The sequence below is a fragment of the Psammomys obesus genome, unplaced genomic scaffold (genome assembly GCF_907164565.1).
Source record: "Psammomys obesus unplaced genomic scaffold, mPsaObe1.curated_primary_1811, whole genome shotgun sequence".
Classification (NCBI taxonomy): domain Eukaryota; kingdom Metazoa; phylum Chordata; class Mammalia; order Rodentia; family Muridae; genus Psammomys; species Psammomys obesus.
The window spans coordinates 16927000-16953147 of NW_026585686.1; the positions used below are offsets into that span (position 1 = coordinate 16927000).

A 26148-nucleotide genomic window follows, 5' to 3' on the forward strand; every position below is an offset into this window, starting at 1 on the left:
AATAATAATAATAATAATAATAATAATAATAATAATAATAATAATAAAGGGATTACAATTCCAAATCTTAAGACATATTAAGTAATAAAACTAACTGATATTGGCTCAAAAACAAACATGTAAGACAAATAGGACAAAACTGAAGACTCAAACAGGAGTACAGATAACTCTGCAATTAAATATTTAACAAAGATGCCAAAAACACATCATGGAAAAAAAGAAAGTGTATTCAACAAATTGCCCAGGGAAAACTGGATGTCCATGTGCTAGAGAATGAAATTATATTATGTCTACCATCTTGCACAAAACCAACTTCAACTGGAACAAAGACCTATGTTTCAGTGAAACCTAAAACATTGTAAATGCCAGGTCAGAAAAAAAAATAAGCATGGTATAGGAGTAAGAAAGGACTTTTTGAATCTTAGTCCTTATGCCCAAGAGTTAAAATAAAAAATTAAATACTGTGACTTCATAAAAGCAAAATTTTCTACACAACTAAAACAAAAAAAATAAATTAAAAAAGCAGTCATTCAGGTGAAGAGAAAGCCCACATAATTGAGGAGAATCTTTTCCGACTATACATCTGACAGATGATTAATATACAAAATATGTAAAGAACTCAAATTCAAAAAAAAAAAAGATAAAACAACAAAAACAAATGGCCAACTCAAAACGTGGGCCTGGTCCCTCAACACAGAGTTCTCTAAAGAAGAAAAGAATGGTTAGAAATATGTTTTAAAAAATGTGTATTTTTCCCTAGAATTTAAGGAAATGCAAATCAAAACAACACTTAAATTTCATTTTACACCACTCAGAAAGGCAAAGATCTACAGTACATCTGAAAAAAAAAATCTTGGAAATAGTCTGGGAAAATGCATCCCTCAGTCACCATTAGTATGATTCCAAACTGGTCCACCATTCCACATTAGTGTGGAGAATCTCAGAAAGCTGAAAATAAAGCACCTATATGCCCTAGCTATTATACTCCCTGGTGTATACCCAAAGGAATTTACATCCTACTTGCTCATATTTATTACTGTTCTACACACAATAGCTAAGGAATGGAAACAACTTAAATGTCCTTCAACTGATAGATGAATAATAAAAATGTGATATATACACACTATGGAATACTACTTAGCTATAAAGAAAAATTTACTCTCATTTTCTAAATATCCATTTCTAGTATTTATTTTACCAGTCTCTTCAAGTAAAAAGAAAAATAAATAAAGTGAAACTTTGTGTAAATTGCTTATAGTTTGTGTAAACGGCATACTGCAATTTGCTCACCTTTTCATTACATATTCTCTGAGTATTATTAATCCCTAGTTAGATTAATGTAAAGAACACATGTAAGTAAGGAAATGTGAAATCTTATGTGATATCTCATGTGAATGGAGAAAAGCTACGCACAGAATGATGGACATGAAGTCCTTCTATGAAAAGCTTTCCTGCCAGAAAATTTCCTGCCAGAGCAATGGTAAGACAGATGTTTGTTTCATCTTAGCACCGGTAACTATAGGAGGCCAGGCAAAGAAAACAAATAATAAGCATGTTTTCCACCTATCACTTCATCATCAGAAACTAGATAAGACTAGAAATCTAGAAACTGTATGAAAGGGAGAAAGTGTAATAGGAAGAATCAACCAAAATCTGTTACTAAATCTGCTGTTTTCCTTAAGTGAGATATATCAAGGGAGTTTTACAACTGTTTATAAAACAAAATGAGCAGAACCACACTTCTGGGAAGTGTTAAATCAACTATAACAACTGAATTTTGTGCAGTTTTAATTGTAACAGTTCTATGAAAGCAATGACATATCATATTCTTGCCTAGATAGGTCATGTCTAATAAGCTTAATTGATTGAAGTCCAACAAGGTCTTTAATACAATATGGAAGAATGATTTGTTTTCTCCCATAGGAGGAAACAAGAAAAACAATTTCTCCTAATGCCATCTGTTTTCTCTGTCTGGAAATTTTCATATGAAAATCACACATACCCTGAATATTCTGGCAAACAGTCTTGGCAGGACTCATCAGAAAACCTGGCAGAGTCCATAAAGGGGAAATCTCAAGAATAAGTGGCATTCGTCTTTGTAGGACAAGAAAACTACAAGTCTGATCTCCAAAGCCATGTTCCTAGGGGTAGCACCATCAGATCCAAAAAGTACATAAGTCAGCTAGCTTCCCCTTGACTATAACCATCCCCACTTACATTTTGTGACTTGAAACCACAAGAGTCATGGTAAATATACCATATAAAAAAAGTGAAGATTCAATAAAAATGGAATGGGTACCCAGAAAGTAGCTGAAGTTCATTTTCTGACAGTAATTCAAATTCATTTTAGAAAAGCAATAAACATTAATGTAAGATCACATACAGGTTTATGCTCTGGCACCTGACATATAATTATAAACCTAGAAATCTTGTCACCTTTCATTTTCCTTAATCATTATATAAGAAAATGAGTCTCTTTTATAAATTTATTTTTTTTTTGTTATTCTTAGTTACATTTTATTAACTCTGTATCCCAGCTGTATCCCGATCTCTCATTCCCTCCCAAACACACCCTCCCTCCCTCATCTCCTCCCTGCACCTTTCCAAGTCCACTGATTGGGGAGGAACTCCTCCCCTTTCATCTGACACTGTTATATCAGGTATCTTCAGGACTGGCTGCAATGTCCTCCTCTGTGGCCTAGCAGGACTGCTTCTCCCTTGGGGGGTGGGGAGGTCAAAGAGCCTGCCATTGAGTTCCTGTCAGAAATAGTCCCTGTTCCCCTTACTATGGGAAACCAATTGGTTACTGAGCTACCACGAGCTACATCCAAGCAGAAGTTCTAAGTTATATCCATACATGGCCCTTAGTGGAGTGTCAGTCTCAAATAAGACCCCTGTGCCCAGATATATTTGGTCCTTGTGGAGCTCTTATCCTTTCCACATCATACTAACTCCCCCTTCTTTCATATGATTCTCTGCACTCTGCCGAAGGTCTGGTTATGAGTCTCAGTATCTGCTTTGATACACTGCTAGGTAGAATCTTTCAGGGGCCCTCTGCAGTAGGCTTCTGTCCTGTTACTTGTTTTCTCCTATGTCCAATGCACCTCCCATTTGTCTTTCTAAGTGAAGATTGCTCATCTTACCCTGGGTCCTCTTTCTTGTTTATCTTTTTTAGGTGAATATATTTCATTGTTTATCATATCTTATAGGACTATATGAGTGAGTATATGCCATGTGTGTCTTTCTCCTTCTGGGATACCTCATTCAGAATGGTCATTTCTAGATCTCACCATTTGCAGGAAAATGAGTCTTGATTCAAGAAGAAAAAAAAAAAAGAGAGCAGCTGATTGCATGAAACATTTGATCCTCTCAACCCAATCACTAGTAAAGGCCCAGCCATCAAAGTACTGAGGCTATGACCATTTATAGCTTGCTCAGATTCATGAGCTGTAACTCAATGACTGTTGAGTGCTCTTAGATCTATCAGTTTCTTTATGTGTGGCCAAGGTTCTCACCTAGAGTGCCTAGACATGCAAACACACCGCCTTATATGGGGTACAGAAGAAGGAGAAATATATATTCAGCTGTGTACAATCTGACTACACTTTATGAATCTGTCCATTCACATTAGGCTTTTCCATAAATTTGCTTAGACCATCTGCACTGGATTTACTGCTGGCTGCATGCAAAACTAGCAGTGCAGGAAGATGATAAAGAAAGGCCAAAAGAGGCACAAATTTTATATATATTAATAGTTTGTATGGGAGTAGCAGCCTTACCAGGCTACAGAAGATGACAATTCAGCCACTCCTGATGAGATCTGATAGACTAAGATCAGAAGGAAAGAGAGGAGGACCTCCCCCATCAATGGACTTGGGGAGGTACATTTGTGAAGAAGGGGGTGGGAGGGTGGGATCTCAAGGGGAGAAGGGAGGGGCTTATGGGAGAATACCAAGTGAATAAAGTGTAATTAATAAAAATAAAATTAAAATTAAAAAAATAAAATAACACTTAAAAAAAAGAAAAAATATTGAAAGATAAAAGAGGTTCCAGATATTGCCAAGATGACAGATGAGATGCTGGTAACAAGACACTGACATTACACTCTTTTGAAGTAATTCTGAATGAACTTCATAGCACATGGCAAAAATATTCAGCAACAGTTTTGATGAGGTCATCTTGATTAATGTTCCCATGTGAAAAGATGAATATGAGTAAGAGTGATACAGAATTTCTGTAAGTGAAAGCGAGGTAGAAACACTGCTGTTTGAGTTCAGAAACAGGCTAACACAAACCTTGAGTTGCACCTTGGACAACTTTCCCTGTGATGACTTAAAGCCTATCCAACCCCTTTCATGTTTTCTATGGATAACTGTTTGAAGGCTGTTCATTTCATTCTTGAAGTTAGAACTTACAAATAAGTTTCAGAACACATTAAATGTCTCTCATGTATTGCAGCGTGCTTACAGTTAACTGTAAACACACTTAGGAGGGTGAGAGACATGGTTCTGGAGCAGCATGTGCTCCAACTTGGTTCATCAGGGAGTGGCTGATATTTCTACAACCAATGAAAGAATATTCAAATAAAATTCCTATGCAATAATGTATATGATAATAAGTAAGACTCCATCATGATAAGATCTGGGTATCCAGGAAATAAGACAATGCTCTACATTGAGATCAAGTTTCCAAATTTTTTATTTATTTTTTTATTTATTTTATTTTTATTTTTATAATAATTAATGTTTATTCACTTTGTATCCTTGCTGTAGCCCCTTCTCTCATTCTCTCCCTCTCTCATCTTCTCCCATGCCCTTTCTCAAAGTCCACTGATAGGGGAGGACCTCCTTCCCTTCCATCTGACCCTAACCTATCAGGTCTCATCAGGACTGGCTACAATGTCTTCCTCTGTGGCATCAAAAGGCTGCTCCTCCCACAGGGGGAAGTGATCAATGAGCCAGCCATTGAGTTCATATCAGAAACAGTCCCTGTTCCTCTTACTAGGAACCCACTTGGATACTGAGCTGCCATGGTCTACACCTGTGCAGGAGTTCTGGGTTATCTCCATGCATGGTCCTTAGAATATCTGTCTCAGAAAAGACCCCTGTACCCAGATTTTTTGTTTCTGTTGTTCCCCTTGTGGAGCTCCTGTGCCCTCCACATACTTCTGTCTCCACCTTCTTTCATTAAAGTCCCTGCATTTGGCCCAGAGTTTGGTTATGAGTCTCAGCATCTGCTTTGATACTTTTCTGGGTAGAGTCTTTCAGAGGCCCTCTGTGGTAGACTCCTGTCCTGTTTCCTCTTTTCTCCTATTCTGATTTCTGTCCTAGTTGCCTTTCTGAGTGAGGATTGTTCATATTACCCAGGGTCCTCCTTCTTGCTTGGCTTCTTTAGGTGTGCAGATTTTAGTATGTTTATACTACACTATATGTCTGTATTCACTTATAAATGACTATATACCATGTGTGTCTTTCTGCTTCTGGGTTACCTCACTCAGGATGATCTTTTCTAGATCTCACTATTTGCCTGCAAATTTTATGATTTCCTTGTTTTCAGTTGCTGAGTAGTATTCCATTGTGTAAATGTATCAAAATTTTTGCATCCTTTCCTCAGTTAAGGGGTATCTGGGTTGTTTCCAGGTTATGGCTATTATGAATAAAGTTGCTACAAACATGATTGAGAAAATGTTCTTGTTGTGAACTCAAGAAAATTTTGAGTATATGCCTAGGAGTGGTATAGCTGGATCTTGAGGAAGTGCTATTCCTAATTGTCTGAGAAAGTGCCTGATTGTTTTACAAAGTCGTTGTACAAGTTTACATTTCCACCAGCAGTGGAGTAGGGTTCTGCTTTCTACACATCCTCTCCAGCATGTATTATACTTGAGTTTTAACTTATCCTTTCTAATGGGTGTAAGGTGAAATCTCAGGGTTGTGTTGATTTGCATTTCCCTGATGTCCTTAGCAGGACATTGAGCATTTCTTTAAGTGTTTCTCTGACATTAGATATTCCTCTCCAAAGAATTCTCTATTTAGCTCTATGCCCCATTTTTAACTTGGATTACTTGATTTGTTGCTTTTTAACTTCTTGAGTTCTCAACTTCAAAAGGAAAAATAAAAAACCCAGAATCACCAAAACGATCTTGTACAATAACAGATCATCTGGAGGTATGTCCATCCCTGATCTCAAGGTGTACTATAGAGCAACAGTAATAAAAACTGCATGGTACTGGCGTAGAAACAGAATGGTAGATCAAAGGAGTTGGGCAGAACACCCAGAAATAAACCCACACACTTATGAAAACCTGATTTTTGAAAAAGACGCCTAAACCATACAATAGAAAAAAAAAAGATAGCACCTTCAACAAATGGTGCTGGTCTAACTGGATGTCTACATGTAGAAAAAAGGCAAATAGATCAATACTTATCACCCTGCACAAAACTAAAGTCCTAGTGGATCAAAAACCTCAATATAAACCCAGGCACACTAAATGTGTTAGAAAAAAATGTAGGGAAGAGCCTTGACCTCATTGGCACAAGAGAGACAATTTTCTTAACAGAACACCAACAGCACAGGCTCTAAGATCAACAATCAATAAGTGGGATCTCATGAAACTGAAAAAGCTTTTGTAAAGCAAAGGACACTGTCATTAGAACAAAACGACAGCTTACAGACTTAGAAAGGATCTTCACCACCCCTAAAACTGACATAGGTCTAATATACAGAATATATAAAGAACTAAAGAAGTTAAAAAGCAACCAACCAAATAATCCAATTAAATAGTGGAGTACAAAGCTAAACAGAGAATTCTCTGAAGAGGAATATAGAATAGCAGAGAAACACATAAAGAAATGCTCAGCATCCTTAGTCATCAGGGAAATGCAAATCAAAATAACTCTGGGATTTCACCTGACACCCATCAGAATGGCTAAGATAAAAAACTCAAATTGCAATGCATGCTGGAGAGGATGTGTATAAAACGGAGCCCTCCTCCATTGCTGCTAGGAATGTAAACTTGTACAACCACTTTGGGAAACAATCTGGTGCTTTCTCAGACATTTATGAATAGTGCTACCTCAAGAGCCAGCTATACCACTCCTAGGCATATATCCAAAAGATTCTTTTTTTTACATTTCAACATTTTATTTATTTATAGTTTTTCTTTTTTTTTGAATTTTATTTTTTTCTTATCAGTTACATTTTATTAACTCTGTATCCCAGCCGTGTCCCAATCCCTCATTCCCTCCCAGTCCCTCCCTCCCTCCCTCCTTCATCTCCACTGTGCCCCTTTCCAAGTCCACTGATAGGGGGGACCTCCTCCCCATTCATCTGATCCTGTTTTATCAGGTATCTTCAGGACTGGCTGCAAAGCTCTCCTCTGTGGCCTAACAGGACTGATCCTCCCTTGGGGGGTGGGGAGGCCAAAGAGCCAGTCATTGAGTTCCTGTTAAAAATAGTCCTTGTTCCCCTCACTATGGGAAACCGAGCAGAGGTTCTAGGTTATATCCATACATGGTCCTTGCTTGAATGTCAGTCTCAGAAAAGACCCTGTGCCCAGATATATTTGGTCCTTGTGGAGCTCCTATCCTTTCCTCATCAGACTAACTTCCCTTCATTCTTATGATTGCCTGTACTCTGCCAAAGGTTTGGTCATGAGTCTTTGCTTTGAAAACACTGTTAGTTAGAGTCTTTCAAATGCGCTCAGTAGACTCCTGTCATACATTCAATGCACATCCCATCTGTCTTTCTAAATGAGGATTGATCATCTTACCCCATGTCTGCTCTCTTGATTATCTTTTTTAGGTGTACAGATTTCATTAAGTTTATCATATCTTATAGGTCTATATAAGTGAGTATATACCGTGTTTGTCTTTCTCCTTCTGGGATATTTCACTCAGGATGATCTTTTCTAGATCCCACCATTTGCCTGCAAATTTCATGATTTCCTCCTTTTTGATTGCTGAGTAGTATTCCAAACTCATTGGCACAGGAGACAACTTCCTGAACAGAACACCAACAGCACAGGCTCTAAGAGCAACAATCAATAAATGGGACCTCATGAAACTGAAAAGCTTCTGTAAAGCAAAGGACACTGTCATCAAAACAAAATGACTGCCTACAGATTGGGAAAGAATCTTCACTAACCCTTTATCTGACAGAGGACTAATATCGAGTATATACAAAGAACTAAAGAAACTGAAAAGCAGCAAACCAAGTAATCCAATTAAAAAATGAGGAACAGAGCTAAACAGAGAATTCTCGACAGAGGAATATCGAATGGCAGAGAAACACTTAAAGAAATGCTCATCCTCATTAGCCATCAGGGAAATGCAAATCAAAATGACCCTGAGATATCACCTTACACCCATCAGAATGGCCAAAATGAAAAACTCAAGGGACAACACATGCTGGAGAGGTTGTGGAGAAAGAGGAACCCTCCTCCACTGCTGGTGGGAATGTAAACTGGTACAACCACTCTGGAAATCTATCTGGCGCTTTCTAAGACAATTAGGAATAGTGCTTCCTCAAGACCCAGCTATACCACTGCTAGGTATATACCCAAAGTTTCCTCAAGTACACAAAAGGGATATTTGCTCAACCATGTTTATAGCAGCTTTATTTGTAATAGCCAGAACCTGGAAACAACCCAGATGTCCATCAACGGAGGAATGGGTACAAAAGATTCTTAAGTGCACAACAAGGACATTTGCTTATCCATATGGGTAGCAGTTTTATTCGTAATAGCCAGAACCTGGAAACAGCCCAGATGTCCCTCAATGGAGGAATGAATACAGAAACTGTGGTACATTTACACAATGGAATACTACTCAGCTATTAAAATCAAGAAAATCATAAAATTTGCAGGCAAATAATGAGATTTAGAAAAGATCATCCTGAATGAGGTAACCCAGAAGCAGAAAGACACACAGGGTATATACTCACTTATATAGACTCACTTACATTAGACATATAAGATAGGATAAACATACTAAAATCTGTATACCTAAAGAAGATAAGCAAGAAGGAGGACCTTAGGTAAGGGTCAATCCTCACTTAGAAAGATGAATGGATAGACATTCCAGTAAGGAAAAACAGGAAGCAGGACAGGAACGTTCCATAGAGGGCCTCTGAAAGACTCTACCCAGCAGTGTATCAAAGCAGATGTTGAGACTCATAACCAAACTTTGGGCAGAGTGCAGGAAATCTTAGGAATGAAGGGGAGATAGAGGGAGAGGACAGGAGCTCCACAAAAAGAGCAACGGAACCCAAATATCTGGGTTCTTTTGTGGATATAACCTAGAACCCCTGCTCAGATGTAGCCCATGGCAGCTCAGTATCTATGTGAGTTCGCTAGTAAGGGGAACAGGGACTGTCTCTGACTTGAACTCAGTGGTGGGCTCTTTGAGCACCCCCCCCCAAAGGGGAAGCATCCATGCCAGGCCACAGAGGAGGACAATGCAGCCAGTCCTGATGAAACCTGATAAGTTAGGGTCAGATGATGGGAGGAGGTCCTCCCCTCTCAGTGGACTTGGAGAGGGGTATGGGAGGAGATGAGGGAGATGGAGTGGGTTTGGGAGGGAATGGGAGAGAGGGCTTCAGCTAAGACACAAAAAGAATAAACTGTAATTAATAAAAAAAATAAAAATTTAATAAAAATAATAATTTCCACTTGAAAATAAAACAACAGTAATTGACAGTCGTTCAAGTAGACATACAGATCAATGAAATAAAATTAAAAGTAGAAAAATCTTCCTTACATTTACAGCCAAATAATTTTCTATAATAGAGCCAGAAAAATAATTCTGTTTTAGAAGTAGTACAAAGACAGACAACTACATGTAAAGGAAGATAAATTTTGCAAATAATAAAGCTGATAGGAGACATGAATATTAATTTTAATATCTATATTATATTACTAACAATATATTAATAATGGTTTGAACACAAAAAATGTCATCAATGGTCTTACCCAGGTATGTAACCTGAGTGATACAATACTGACCTCCAAAATAAGTAAATAATCAGCATAATACAGAACCTCTATTCTATGCTACTGGCATGGCAGACAGTATGTGCCCACTCCTGCTATAATTGCCAGCCTGTAGTAAAGGGTCTAGATCCTGCACATTAGAAAATATATGGCATATCTGTCTTTCTGAATCTGGCTAATTTCACTTAATATTGTGATGATGTTCATTTCTATACATTTTCTAGAAAATATCATAATTTAAACATTACACATGAAGAAAATTTCATTATGTACATGTGGTTTGTTTTCTTTTTCTTTTTAATTTTAATTTTTCATATTACTTATAGTTTATTCATTTTGTATCCCACTCCCTCTTTCTCTCCCAACCCCACTTTCTCTCCATCATCTCCACTCATGCCTCTCCCCAAATCCACTGCTAAGGGAGGTCCTCTTCCCCTTTCCTCTGACCCTAGCCTGTCAGGCCTCATCAGGTCTCATCTTCCTCTGTGGCTTAGTAAAGCTGCTCCCTATCAGGGGGAGGTGATCAAAGAGCCAGCCACTGAGTGTGACACTGAGTATGTGAGTGGGAGGGATCCTATATCTGGCTGCTAGCATAAGCGTGATCCTGGATCTGGGGTTCTGCATGCACTCACTTTAAGGTGCTCTCAATCTCTAGCATTCTTAATGGGAAAGCACAGGGGTTTTCCCTGTTCTCTACTCTCAGAATGGGCCTGCAGGGACAAATGAGAGTGTAGATCTGTCAGCTCTGTTCCACTGTTTGTCCGGTGAGCAGGGAGACTCTTACTTGAGGTAGCCACTTCTGTTGTCTCAGTCATGGAGAATGAAGTCTCCAGTTAGAGCTAACTGCTACCCAGCTGCTGCCACTGCCACAGACCTGAAAGTCTGGTACTGCCACCCTCTGAGAGGCCCTGGAGGCCTGCCACTGCTGCAGACCTGGGATGTGGACACAGTCACCCACTGGAAGATCCTGGGAAACCTGTACAGCTGCCCACAGACCTGGAGGCCCATAGAGCAGCCCACCACTACCTCAGACCTGGGAGGCCAGTTCAGCCACCCTCTAGGATGCCTGTACAGCTGCCTGCCATTGAAGTGGAACTGGGGGGGGGGGAGGCAGCCTCTGCTGTCTCAGTTACCAAGCACTGAGGCCAGTGCTTGGAGGGGCAGGTTCTGTGACTGCCTCTACCAAGGAAGAAGGCCTGTGCTTTGCTCAAGGGGAAGTGCAGGGGCTTGAATATTAGCCACTCTCAGTCCCCAGAGACATCCATGGGTGAACTGGATCCAAATGGCCTCAGCTCACAGGTTGTTCCCTCTCTCCCAGGAAACCTCAATGTCAATGTTCTGGCCTCAGCTGCTGCTCCAATCACCAATTTCAGGTTTTCAGATCCTATGCCCCTCAGATAAGTTGCTTGCTGGTTGCCACTCTATTGGATCCCCGATGGTTTGTTTTCTTGATGATAGGCATTGTGAGTGATATGAGACAGAATTTTAAAGAAGTTTTAATTTATTATTCTGATAGCTAAAGATGTTGAACAGTTTTGAAAATGGTTTTTGTCCATTTGTATTTCTTCCCTCGAGAATTGTCTTGTCAACTCAACAGCCATTGCGAGTATCCCTAACAAAATTATTCTGTTCACACTATATTCTCTACACTCACAGTGAGCACCTCAGGAAATCTTGATTCTTTACATAGAGAGGTGACCCATTTCTTCATTTTATAGTGGTCTAGTTCACTTATCTTCCTGCATAAACCCTAAAACCCTAAAAGATGTTCCTATGTGTAGATATGTAATAGAAACAAGGAGACTGTGGTCTCCTCAAAGAGATTTTAAGTCTTCTGGGGACAGATTACAAATCTACAACTCTGGAATTTCACTGCCTTGTAGAGAGCTGGTTAGTGAATGACCTCAACCTTGACATAAAGGATTTCAGAAAGTCCAAGATAATTGAAAAACAAAAGTCTATTGTAAATTTGTTACAGAAACCACAATATGTTTATCAAGTTGTCAGGTTGGATTTTTGCTCTGGGTGCCTTCAACTATGTTTATCTACCCTGAAAACAACAGAACAACAATATATCACATTTACATATGGGCAAAATTTAGGTATTTAATATATTCTAGAAAAAATAATAAAAATAGGATTTTTCAGCTCATCTATAAATGACTGCATATCAATTAAATTTAGTGTACTCATTTAATTGCAAAAAGTCTTAAATGATAGTTATAAAGACTGAAAGCAAAAAACATGTTTTGCTATTCCTTCTGGGACTTTTCAAATATTATTGAATTTACTTAACAATGAAATGCCCTAATATTTAAATCAAACACTTGTTTTTGGCTCTCAAATATTTTCAGAAATAATTTTTCCTTGTTAATTTCCAAATCTTGGCTGCATTTCCTGCTAATTTCAAACATATGTCATATTCAAAATGTTATTTTTTCCAAAAGAAATTTTGGCAAGAATTATTTTGGAGACTGGAGAATTGCAATTCCAGAACAAAGCAGCAGAGCTGGATGAAGTTACCACAACTCAGGAATTTTTTTTTTCAGCCTTGTTTGGATCCACCATAGCAAGACGGCAACGTGCGGGATAGTGGGCCCTTCTGAAATGTTGGCATGCAAAAAAGCCACACTCTGAAGTTTACATCTTATTTTGTAATTTTCTTTTCAAAAATAATATCTCACAAATATATCCTAAAGGAACCTTTTAAGATACATGTTGTGAAGAGAAGTTTGCAATAACCAGAGGAATATAAGTTATATTCAAAAGCAGTAAGTTGGTATAAAATGTACAAAGTTCCTCGAGAACTGTCATTCCTTACAATAACAACATTTCGAAAACACCAGACATTTCCAGTCACATCAGACTGATTTAAAATCTGCGTCATTAACACTGAATGAAGAATGGGAGGAACTACTAAATAATATGTTAAAGTGACATAAGTATACTACCACAGTCTGCCCAGGAATTCATGATCAAGGCAAACTCTAAAACACTTCTTTCCTTATAAACATTCAAGCTCATGGTACTGGTATCTAGAATAAAAAATAAGACAAAGAAAAAGAGCTGTTATGGAGGTGTAAAAGTGAGTCTCAATACCATTATCACACTTGCTGAAAAAGTAGATTGATTACATAAAATGATCAGTCACTCAACTTTTCTTATGTCTTCAGTCTTTCAAATGGCTCTTGAAATTTTTTCTCATCAAGATAGGAACCTAGGAATCTTTCTCCTCAATCCTTTTGACCTGCTTAGCTAAATAATAATAATAATAATAATAACAACAACAACAACAACAAAATACAGCAAAAAATATACAGCAAAGGCTGTTAGGTTGTAAACTTCTGCTCATTCCAAGTTTGGATGTACAGGGGTGCATTGTATTCTCTGTGTCTTTCTCTGCTCTACCCTTGCACTCCTAACAAAAATATGTCTGGGCAACTTCTCAGAGGACTAAACAAATGGATCAGAGGTGAATCAGTACATGGGAAAAAGCTTCTCTAAGATCATCAGGGTCAACTATCACAGTCAGAGGTGACAAAGACACATGAGGAGACTTTCCAAACACCACTTGAGTCTGAAAAAAGCATCAATTGAATTGTAAATTTAGCTGGTATAATCTTTGGTAACAGTTTTAAAAATATGGCATTTGTATATATGTGTCAATGGATAAGTGACACCTCTAGTTTAGGTTATGTATGAACAAGTATTTACAAATATTATACTGTTATTAATAAGTAAATTCATTTTAGGACAGTACTAAAATCTTCCAGAGTTTTGTTGCTTATAAAGATACATGTTTCATCTGTCAGAATTAGATATGAAATCAGGCTCCAGTATAAATCTGGCTCAGTTACAGATGAACAGATGGCACCTAACTCAAACAGCAAGAGGAACTTGATTCAGAGATATAAAATGATTAAAATGCAAACAATAAAGTTGGGCTTGTATATAACTTATTTTCAAATGAAGACATTATTTCAGAAACCTAAATGCTCAGTTTGATTTTTTAAAACTCTCACATCTTGAAAGCTAATTTTCTTCAAGAAAGCTATAGGAAAACTTTTTTTTTTTAAGTCATCTGGATGGCTGCCACTGCCTGTTCCTAAATACAAGAGTGAGAAAAAAAATGGATACAGTTAAGTTACATTTGATGGTGGGGGGCCAAGATGGCAGTGCCAGGAGAACACCTTGTCTGAGAAGCAGGACAACACTCTCCGAGCAGCGACCAGGAGACTGAACTCTGGGCCCTAAAACTACAGTGATCAATCGTGTTTCCCAGGTGAGGGGAAGCTCCCACAGTGTGGGAATCCATCGGGTCAACTCTCAGCTGCCCAGCCAGAACCCAGAAGAAATCCCGGGTAACCCAGGCTTTGGGTCTCCAGACTGGAGCCGCACCCCTGCATGTCCCGATCACTTTCCCAGGCTGATTGGTGGGCACAAGGGTGCCAGAAACTGAGAGTCCCAGTTGCAAGAAAAACCCACGGGGAAGAAAAGTTGCAAGACTGATCACGGGTCACCCAGTCTTTCCCTGAAAGGTCTTGCTGACCTCGGGCACCTGCCGCCATCACAACTGAGCTCCCACCGCTCACAGAGAGCGGCTACACACCCAGCTCAAAATCTCTACTCCCTCTTCAGAGGAGGCAAGAGGTGTCCAGCAGAATCTGCCACAGACCACATTGTCTGTACCCCAACCCAAGATCGGGGGTGAGAAAACCCATTCCTTTCGGGCACTCCACCAAAAGCCGCCATAACCCTGCTGCGGCGGAGCAGAAGGACAAAGAGGCACACAGCGACTTCACAGTGCCAGGACCCCAGTGCTGCCGGCTGCTCCTAGCAAACAAACTTCAGCTCAGGATCTGGGACTGTGGTCATTCAACACGTCCTGAGATTCTCCTGGATCCAGCACAATAGGGTCTAGCACCAAGTCCTATCACCGGCGGGCCCCCGCCCCCCGACTCCTGGCAGAGAAACTATGGCTGAGGATCGGGACTGAGAAGTCCCAACCCCTTCTGGCACTCCCCTGAGAGCACCTCCATAAGCTTGAACTAGCAGAAGGGAAGGTCAAAGGGGAAGGACAGAGAGGCAACCTGCCACAGGACACAGCACCCTCTCTGCAGCTCACCCAGCGGCCCCTGACAGAGAAACCCAAGCTCTGGATCTTAGGACACTCAACCCTACCTGGTACTCTCTTGGGATCAGCAAGCATAGGTTCTGCCGCCAGGCTGCTTCTAGCAGAGAGATCTGGGCCCGGGATCTGGGATTGAGAACACTCAACCTAACTCTTTCCCGTGCTACTCCGGGACCAGTCAACATAACCCTCCTGTCAGAGGGAAAGGACAGAGAGGCAGCACACAGGAAAGGTGGACACCGAGTCCTGCGGCCACAGTGTCACAGAGCTGACTGTAAGCCTACCCGTGCATTTTCCTCAGCAGGACCAAATCAGAGAGTAGAGAGCAAGGGGAACCCCTGTGCATTCCAACTGGTCCTGCAAGAGAGTGAGTGAGCCTTCTAGGGAGAGTTTGCCTCAGACCAAGGGCCTCTCCATAGAAGCAACCAGACATGATCCCTGCCACCCACACCCCCAGTGTGGGCATCATAGGGATTCTTGGGATAGCGACCCCAACATTGAAGCCTCTGCTTTGTGGGTCCAAAAGGGTAATCCAGGCAAACAATCCCTGGATCTCAGTCAGAACTGCATAATAGTGGCCTGAAGGCCACTTCAATAGTCAAAGAATCCACGCACGCACACACACTGCGCCCACTAAAAGAGCATGCAAATAGTGCCAGCGTCACATTCCTTACTTAGGCAAAACTGAAACCACAGTGCATACTCCCAAACTGTGAACCTCTCTCATCTTCCTGAAAAAACAGTCCAGAAAACAGAATGAGACGATCATAGCCCGAACTACAAACTAGAGGAACAAACAGTGAGGGTTATAAATAACCAGATGGCTAGAGGCAGACATAAGAACACACCCAACAAAAATCAGGACATAATGGCCTCACCAGCAACCCCACAAAACAATGGACGCTTCAATACACTAGATATACAAGAAAACGAACTCAAAACTATGTTTCTCCAGCTATTAGAGGCCCATAAAGATGAAATGAACAAAGCCCTCAGAGAAATAGCCAAAGAAATTGAGAAGAACCAAGAGGAAACAAATAGAGCTCTCAGAGAAATAACCACGAAAATTGAGGCAAACAAAGAAGAAATGAACAAAGTTCTCAAAGAAATGTCCACACAAATGAAGGCAAATAAAGAAGAAATAAACAAAGCTCTCATAGAAATACAGGCAATTATACCCAAAGAAGTAGAGGCACAATTAGTGATACCTAGAGAGGAAACAGACAAAAAAAAAAAAAAAAATACAAGCTGTCATTGAAAAGCAGGACTCCACATTCAAACAGATGAAGGAAATGGTGCAAGACATGAAAACAGAATTAGAATCAATAAAGAAAACACAAATAGAGAAAAACCAGGAGCTGGAGAACATAGAGAAAAGATCAGAACTACAAAGGTAAGCATCACCAACAGAATACAAGAGATGGAAGAAAGAATCTCAAGAGCCGAAGATACACTTGGGGAAATTGACACGTCTCTCAAAGAAAAAATAAAATCAAAAAAGATCCAAACACAAAACATCCAAGAAATCAAGGACACCATGAAAAGACAAAATCTAAGAATAATAGGAGTAGAAGAAAAAGAAGACATCAGGCTCAAAGGTCCGGAAAATATTTTCAAGAAAATTATAGAAGAAAACTTTCCCAATTTAAAGAAGGAGATGGCCATAAACACACAAAAGGCCTACAGAACACCAAGTAGACTAGACCACAAAAGAAATTCTTCACGTCACATCATAGTCAAAACACTGAACCTACAGAAAAAAGAAAAAATTCTAAAAGTAGCAAGGGAAAAAGGCCAAGTAACATATGAAGGTAGACCTATCAGAATCACAGCAGATTTCTCAACAGAAACTATGAAAGCCAGAAGGGCCTGGATAAAAATCATACAGTCCATAAGGGACCACAGATTCCAACCCAGATTACTATACCCAGCAAAACTTTCAATCAACATAGAGAATTCAAAATATTCCATGACAAAACCAAATTTAAATAATATCTACATAGTAACCCAGCTCTACAGAAGTTACTATTAGGGAAACTCCAAACCAAAGAAAACAACTACATCTAAGGAAAGAGAGGAAATAGATAACTACACACACACATTAAAAAAAAAAAGAATACAAGCAATGAAACTCAGTGACACCACCAACCCCACATCAAAAGTAAGTAACAATTGTTGGTCACTAGTATCTATCAATATCAACAGACTCAACTCCCCAATAAAAAGACACAGATTAACAAAATGGTTGAGGAAACAGGATCCATCATTCTGTTGCATCCAAGAAACACACCTATGCAACAAAGATAAACACTACCTCAGAGTAAAGGGATGGAAAAATGTTTTTCAAGCAAACGGTTCCAGAAAACAAGCTGGAGTAACCATCTTAATATCTAATAAAATAGACTCATATCCCAAGTTAATCAAAAAAGATAAGGAGGGCAACTATAGTCTCATCAAAGGAAAATTCTACCAAGAGGACATCACAATTTTTAATATCTATGCCCCAAATACAAGAGCACCTACATTCGTAAATGAAACAATATTAAAGCTTAAATCACACATTGATCTTAATACTTTAATAGTGGGAGACTTCAACACTCCACTCTCAAGAAGGGACAGATCAACTAGACAGAAAACAAATAGGGAAATAAAAACACTTACATAGTCCCTAAATCAAATGGACCTAAATTTTCATCCAAACTTAAAAACGTATACCTTCTTTTCAGCACTGCATGGAACCTTCTCCAAAAAAGACCATATAGTTGGTCATAAAGCAAGCCTCAACAGATACAAAAAGATTGAAATAATTCCCTGTATTCTATCTGACCAACATGGACTAAAGCTGGACCTCAAAAACAACAGAAAAACCAAAAAGTCGACACGCACATAGAAACTGAACAACTTGTTACTCAATGACAGCTGGGTTAAGAAAGAAATAAAGAAAGAAATTAAAGACTTGCTAGAATTCAATGAAAATGAAGGCACAACATACCCAAATTTTTGGGACACATTGAAAGCAGTGCTCAGAGGAAAATTTATAGCACTAAGTGCCTGCAAGAAGAAATTCGTAACATCACATACAAACAACTTAATAGCCCAACTGAAAACCCTAGAAATAAAAAGAAGCAGATACATGCAAGAGGAGCAGACAGCTGAAATAATCAAACTCAGGGATGTAATCAATCAATTAGAAACAAATAAAACTATTCAAAGAATCAATGAAACAAAAAGCTGGTTCTTTAAGAAAATTAACAAGATAGACAAACCCTTAGCCAAACTAACTAAAAAGCAGAGAGAATCTATCCAAACCAGCAAAATCAGAAATGAAAAGGGTGACATAACTACAGACACTGAGGAAATTCAAACAATCATTAGGTCATAATACAAAAGCCTATATGCCACCAAATTTGAAAATCTAAATGAAATGGACAATTTTCTTGATTGATTCCATCTTCCAACATTAAAGTCAAGATCAGGTAGAAAGAATGAATAGACCTGTATCCCCCAAGGAAATTGAAGCAGTCATACACAGTCTCCCCTCCAAAAAAAGCCCTGGGCCAGATGGTTTCAGCTCAGAATTCTACCAGATCTTCAAAGAAGTGCTAACACCAATAATCCTCAAACTATTCTACAAAATAGAAACAGAAGGTACATTACCAAACTCATTCTATGAAGCGACAGTCACCCTGATACCAAAACCACACAAAGACCCAACAAAAAAAAATTGAACTTCAGACCTATCTCTCTTATGAACCCGGATGCAAAAATACTCAATAAAATACTTGCAAATCGAATCCAAGAACACATCAAAGATATCATCCACCTTGACAAAGTAGACTTCATCCCAGGCTTGCAAGGGTGGTTCAACATATGGAAAACCATCAATGTAATCTGCCACATAAACGACCTGAAGGAGAAAAACCACATGATCATCTCCTTAGATGCTAAAAAAGCATTTGACAAAGTCCAACACCCATTCATGTTTAAAGTCTTGGAGAGATCAGGGATACAAGCACATATCTAAACATAGTAAAGGCAATGTACAGCAAGCCTATAGCCAACATCAAACTCAATGGACAGAAACTTAAATCAATCCCACTGAAATCAGGGACAAGACAAGGCTGCCCACTCTCTCCATACCTCTTCAACATAATACTTGAAGTCCTAGCCAGAGCAATAAGACAACTAAAGGAGATCAAGTGGATATAAATCAGAAAAGAAGAGGTCAAAGTGTCACTATTTGCAGATGATATAACAGTATATATGAGAAACCCCAAAAATTCAACCAGAGAACTCCTCCAGCTGATAAACACGTTCAGCAAAATGGCAGGATACAAAATCAACTAAAAAAAAATCAGAAGCCCTCCTGTATACCAAAGACAAAAGGGCCCAGAAAGAAATCAGGGAAACAAAACCGTTCACAGTAGCCACTAATAACATAAAGTACTTTGGGGTGACACTAACCAAGCAAGTGAAAGACCTGTTTGAGAAAAACTTCAAGTCTCTAAAGAAAGAAATTGAAGAAGAACTCAGAAGATGGAAAGATCTTCCGGGCTCATGGATTGGCAGGATTAACATTGTGAAAATGGCCATCCTGCCAAAAGCAATTTACAGATTCAATGCAATTCATATCAAAATACCAACTCAATTCTTTACAGATCTTAAAAAAAGATTCTCAGCTTCATATGGAGAAACAAAAAACCCAGAATCTCCAAAACAATCCTGTACAACAACAGATCATCTGGAGGTATTTCCATCCCTGATTTCAAATTGTACTACAGAGCAATAGTAATAAAAACTGCATGGTATTGGCATAAAAACAGAAAGGAGTATCAATGGAACTGCATAGAAGACCCATAAATAAACCCACACACCTATGAATACTTGATTTTTGACAAAGAAGCCAAAACCATTCAATGGAAAAAAGACAGCATCTTCAACAAATGGTGCTGGTCCAACTGGATGTCTACATGCAGAAAAATGAAAATAGATCCATATTTATCACCCTGCACAAAACTAAAGTCCAAGTGGATCAAAGACCTCAACATAAAACCAGATACTCTAAATCGGTTAGAAGAAAAAGTGGGGAACAGCCTAGAACTCATTGGCACAGGAGACAACTTCCTGAACAGAACACCAACAGCACTGGTTCTAAGAGCAACAATTAATAAATGGGAGCTCATGAAACTGAAAAGCTTCTGTAAAGCAAAGGACAACGTCATCAAAACAAAACGACTGCCTAAAATTGAGAAAGATTCTTCACTAACCCTTTATCTGACAGAGGACTAATATCCAGTATATAAAAATAACTAAAGAAGCTGAAAAGCAGCAAATCAAGTAATCCAATTAAAAAAATGGGGAACAGAGCTAAACAGAGAATTCTTGACAGAGGAATATTGAATGGCAGAGAAACACTTAAAGAAATGCTCAACCTCATTAACCATCAGGGAAATGCAAATCAAAACGATCCTGAGATTTCATCTCACACCCATCAGAATGGCCAAGATGAAAAATTCAAGGGACAACACGTGCTGGAGAGGTTGTGGAGAAAGGGGAACCCTCCTCCACTGCTAGACGGAATGTAAACTGGTACAACCACTCTAGAAATCTATCTGGCACTTTCTCAGACAATTAGGAATAGTGTTTCCTCAAGACCCAGCTATACCACTTCTAGGTATATACCCAAACTTTGCTCAAGTACACAAAAGGGATACTTGCTCAACCATGTTTATAGCAGCTTTATTTGTAATAGCCAGAACCTGGAAACAACCCAGATGTCCATCAATGGATGAATGGGTACAGAAATTTTGGTACTTTTACACAATGGAATACTACCCAACAATCAAAAAGGAGGAAATCATAAAATTTGCAGGCAAATGGTGGGATCTAGAAAAGATCATTCTGAGTGAAATATCCCAGAAGGAGAAAGACAAACACGGTATATACTCACTTATATAGACCTATAAGATATGATAAACATAATGAAGTCTATACACCTAAAAAGGATAATCAAGAAGGCGGACATTGGGTAAGATGATCAATCCTCGTTTAGAAAGACAGATGGGATGTGTATTGAACGTATGACAGAAGTCTACTGAGTACATCTGAAAGACTCTAACTAGCAGTGTTTTCAAAGCAGATACAAAGACTCATGACCAAACCTTTGGCAGAGTTCATGGAATCATATGAAAGAAGGGGAGTTAGTATGATGGGGAAAGGATAGGAGCTCCACAAGGACCAAATATATCTGGGCACAGGGTCTTTTCTGAGACTGACATGCAACCAAGGACCATGTATGGATATAACCTAGAACCTCTGCTCAGATGTAGCCTGTGGTAGTTCAGTAACCAATTGATTTCCCATAGTGAGGCGAACAAGGACTATTTCTAACAGGAACTCAATGACTGTCTCTTTGACCTCCCCACCCCTCAAGGGAGGAGCAGTCCTGTTAGGCCACAGAGGAAGGCTTTGCAGCCAGTCCTGAAGATACCTGATAAAACAGGATCAGATGAATGGGGAGGAGGTCCCCCTATCAGTGGACTTTGAAAGGGGCACAGTGGAGATGAGGGACGGAGGGTGGGATTGGGAGGGAATGAGGGATTGGGACATGGCTGGGATACAGAGTTAATAAAATGTAACTGATAAGAAAAAAATAAAATTGAAAAAAAAGAAACAAAAAAATATTCAGAACGGGAGTTCTGAAGCTATCTACTGTCTAAATATTAAGAAAATTCACAAAAAAATTCACTTCTGCTATTTAAAACAATGCAGCTGATTTGAGCAATGTAGTCAAAGAATGTAGCTCCTGTCACTAAGAAAGGGTGCTACTCCCTGTGGACTACAAAGATGCATGGATCAAATGTGTAAAAGAGATTCATTACTTTCCAACTATCTTTGAAGCTGTGAGTCAGCCACAACAGTTCATATTTGTCTCTGACTTTCCAAAGACTTTGTGTACTCTTTAACTCACAAAACTATTGAAATGATCATATGCTTTTTTTTCTTTCAGTTTGATTATATGGTGGATTACATTGATGGATTTTTGTATGTTGAACCACCCCTACATCTCTGGAATGAAGCCTACTTGATCATGGTGGATAATGCTTTTGATGTATTCTTGGATTCAGTTTGTAAGTATTTTATTGGGTATTTTTGTATCAGTGTTCATGAGGAAGATTGTTCTGAAATTCTCTTTTGTTGGCTCTTTGTGTGGTTTAGGTATCAGGTAGGTGGCCTCATAAAGTGAGTTTGGTAATGTTCCTTCTGTTTCTATTTTGTGGAATAGTTAGAGGAATATTGGTATTAGCTTTTCTTTGAAAGTATGGTAGAATTCTGTATTAAAACCATCTGACCCAGAGCTTTTTTGGTTGGGAGACTTTTTTAATTAATTAATTTTTTATTAATTACAATTTATTCACTTTGTATCCCAGCTCAAGCTTCCTCACTCACCACCTCCCAATCCCACCCTCCTTCCCTCTTTTCCTCCCATTTTCTTCCCAAGTCCACTGATAGGGGAGGTCCTCCTTCCCTTTCATCTGACCACAGTCTATCAGGACTGGATGCATTGTTTTCCTCTGTGCCCTAGTACAGCTGCTCCCCCCTCACGGGGAGATGATCAAAGAGCCAGCCATTGAGTTCATGTCAGAGACAGTCTCTGTTTCCCTTACTAGGGTACCGACTTGGAGACTGAGCTGCCATGGGGTTTTAGGTTATCTCTCTGCATGGTCCATGCTTGGGCCCAGATTTTTTGGTTCTGTTGCTCTCCTTGTGGAGCCACTGTCCCCTCCAGGTATTTCTATCTCCCCCTTCTTTCATACGAGTCTGTGTACTCTGCCCACAGTTTGATTATGAGTCTCAGCATCTGCTTTGAATGGAATACTACTCAGCAATTAAAAACAAGGAAATCATGAAATTTGCATGCAAATGCTGGGAATTAGAAAATATCATCCTAAGTGAGACATCCCAGAAGCAGAAATACACACAGGATATATACTCACTTGTAAGTGGTATCCACTTACAAGTAAGTATAGACATATAAGATAGGATAAACATACTGTACACCTAAAGAAGCTAAACAAGAAGGAGGGGCCCTTGGGTAAGATGATCAATCCTCATTCAGAAAGGCAAACAGGATGGACATCGGAAGAGGAAGAATACAGAGACCAGGACATGAGACTACAGAGGGCCTCTAAAAGGTTGGAAGTCTTTTAATGACCTTTTTTTATTTCCATAGGGGTTGTAGGTCTGTGTTAATTGTTTGCATATGGTATGTACTTACATGTAAGTACATATAAGTAGATATTAACCATATTATAATACAAGATAACCATACTACAATTCACAGACCCAAAGAAGCCAAGAACAAGGAGAGCCCAAGGGAGAATACATAAATCTCACTCAGAATGGGGGAATATAACGGAAATCAAAAATGGATGAAGAAAAAGAACTGGGTGGGAGAGGATGTGTGGAGGGGAATAAAGGTAGGGATCAGATGTGGTGATATCTGGGGTGGGAGTTGAGAGGGCAGGGAGAAAGAAGGGAAACCATGGGGGTGAGATATCTCTGAAAAGAACTGGGGACCTATGTCAGAGTAGGCTTCTGGGAGGATATGGGTGACTCTAGCTGAGACTCCTAGCTATGGAGGATACAATGACTGAAGGGACACCTTCTAGCCAGGCAGAACTATGATTGGAGGGAGTGGGACACCAACCAACCCAAAAACTTTCAACCAAAAAAATCTACCTTGCCTACAGCTTGTGCAGGCTAAAAGTAGCGTAGGGAAAAAGAGAATGGCCAACCTGAGACTCACCCCATAGGAGAAAGCCAACCCCTGACATGATTAATGATTCTATGCTATACTTACAGACAAGAACCTAGCATGACTGTCCTCTGAGAGGCTCCACCCAGTAGCAGAACAAAACAAATGTTAAGACCCAGAGCCAAACTTTAGGAGGACCTTGGGAAGTCTTATGGGGGATTGTAAGGAAGGATAGAAGGTCTCAGAGAAGAAAAAAAACCCTCAAGAAGATCAACAGTGTCAAATAATCTAGGCCCATAGAGACTTACAGAGACTGAAGTATCAATCAAATACCATGTATTGAATAAACCTAGGCCCTCAAGACATATGTAAGTGATGAGCAGCTTGGTCTTCATGTGGGTCCGCTAGCAACAAGGGGACTATGGGTAGTATCTTAAAAGGACTCAGCTGCCTGCTTTTGGATCACTTTCCTCTAGCTAGGCCATCTTACCTGGCCTCAATAAATGAGGATGTACTAAGTCCTGATGCACCTTGATTGGCCAGGGTGGGTTTGTAACGGGGTGCTCGTCTTTTCCATAGGGGTTATATGTCTGTGTAAATTGTTTAAATATGGTATGTACTTACATGTAAGTACATATAAGTGGATATTAGCCATATTATAATACAAGATAACCATACTGCAATTCACAGACCGTGAACTGTAGTATGGTTATCTACATACTACAGGAGAGAGGGGAAAGGGGGAAATGTGGGAGACAGGGTAGGACTGAGAGAAGAGGAAGGGGTTATATCTAGGACGTAAAATGAATAAATTTATTTTTTTAAGTCAAAAAACAAGGAGGATGTTAGAAGCAACAAATGTCTGAGAATTAGAAGTCCCATACATCCTGTGTGGTACAATCCTGTAGTACTACACTACACTACAGAAGGAACAAAACAGCCCTTAGCAGTTTATTTTAGAGGGTCACCAAAAAAAAAGAAAGAAAAGAAAAAGAATGGGATAAGTGATAATACCCAAGGAAAGACATGCTAATAGTGACTTATCGTCATTTTTCCATATGCTTCATATCTCATATTTGTAGCTGAACTTTTTTTTACAGTTTATTCATTATACATCCCAATTGAAGCCCCTTCCCTCAACTCCGCTCAGTCCCACTTTCCCATCCTATCCCCTTTCCCTAGTCCACTGAAAAGGGGGAGTTCTCCTCCTCTCCCGATATCTTATCAAGTCTCAAGATTGCCTGCATCCTCTTCCTCTGTGGCCCGGCAAGGCCACATCACCAAGGGCAAGTGATCAAAGAACAGACTATTGAGATCATGACAAAGGCAGTCCCTGCTCCCCTTACTCAGTAACCCATATAGAGATTGAACTGCCAATAGGCTACATCTGAACAGGAAGTCTAGGTCCTCTCCATGCATAGTGCTTTATTGGTGCATCAGTTTCTGCAGAACCCCCTGGGCTCAGGTTTTTTAGCTTTGTTGGTCTCCTTGTGGGGTTCCTGTCACCTCCATGCCCTTCTATTCCCCACCCACTTCCATAAGACTGCGCTTTGCCCAAAGTGTGAGTCTTAGCATCTGCTTTGACCCATTCTGGGTAGACTTTTTTAGGGGACATCTTACAGAAGGCTTCCTTCCTGTTACCTCTCTTCAACCACCTCTGGTGTCTTTTCTATTTGCCCTTCTGGGTGAGAATTATGCATCTTCCCTAGAATATTTGTTTCTTAGCTTGTTTAGGCCTGTGAATTGTAGATTTGTTATCCTGTATGGTATGGCTAATATCCACTAATAAGTGAGTATATACCACCATGTGTCTTTATGGGTCTCTGTTACCTCACTCAGGGTTTGCCTGCAAATCTCTTGGTGTTCTTAATTTCAATAACTGAATAGTATTCCATTGTGTTGATTTACCACAGTTTTTTATCCATTCTTTGGTTGAGGGACATTGGGATTGTTTCCAGTTTCTGGCTATCATGAATAAATCCTGAATGAATATAGTTGAGAAAAATGTCCTATTGTATGGTGGAAAAATAGTTTGGGTATATGCCCAGGGGTGCTATAGTTGGGTATTGAGAAACAGTTGTTCCCAATTTTCTAAGAAAGCACTAGACTGATTTCCAAAGTGTTTGTACAAGTTTACCCCCCTCCCAGCAATGAAAGACTGTTCCCCTTTCTCTGGAATCTCAACAATATGTGCTGTCACTTGAGATTTTTTTAATTTTTGTTTTTTAGTTGTTATTATTAGTTACATTTTATTAACTCTATATCCCAGCT

The 26148-nt window shown here is 39.4% G+C and overlaps 1 pseudogene; it reads left to right on the forward strand.

The window, feature by feature from the left end:
* Positions 1-10808: 10808 nt before the first annotated feature.
* Positions 10809-26148, forward strand: part of LOC129692852 (homeobox protein Hox-A1-like) — a 37435-nt pseudogene continuing 22095 nt past the window's right edge.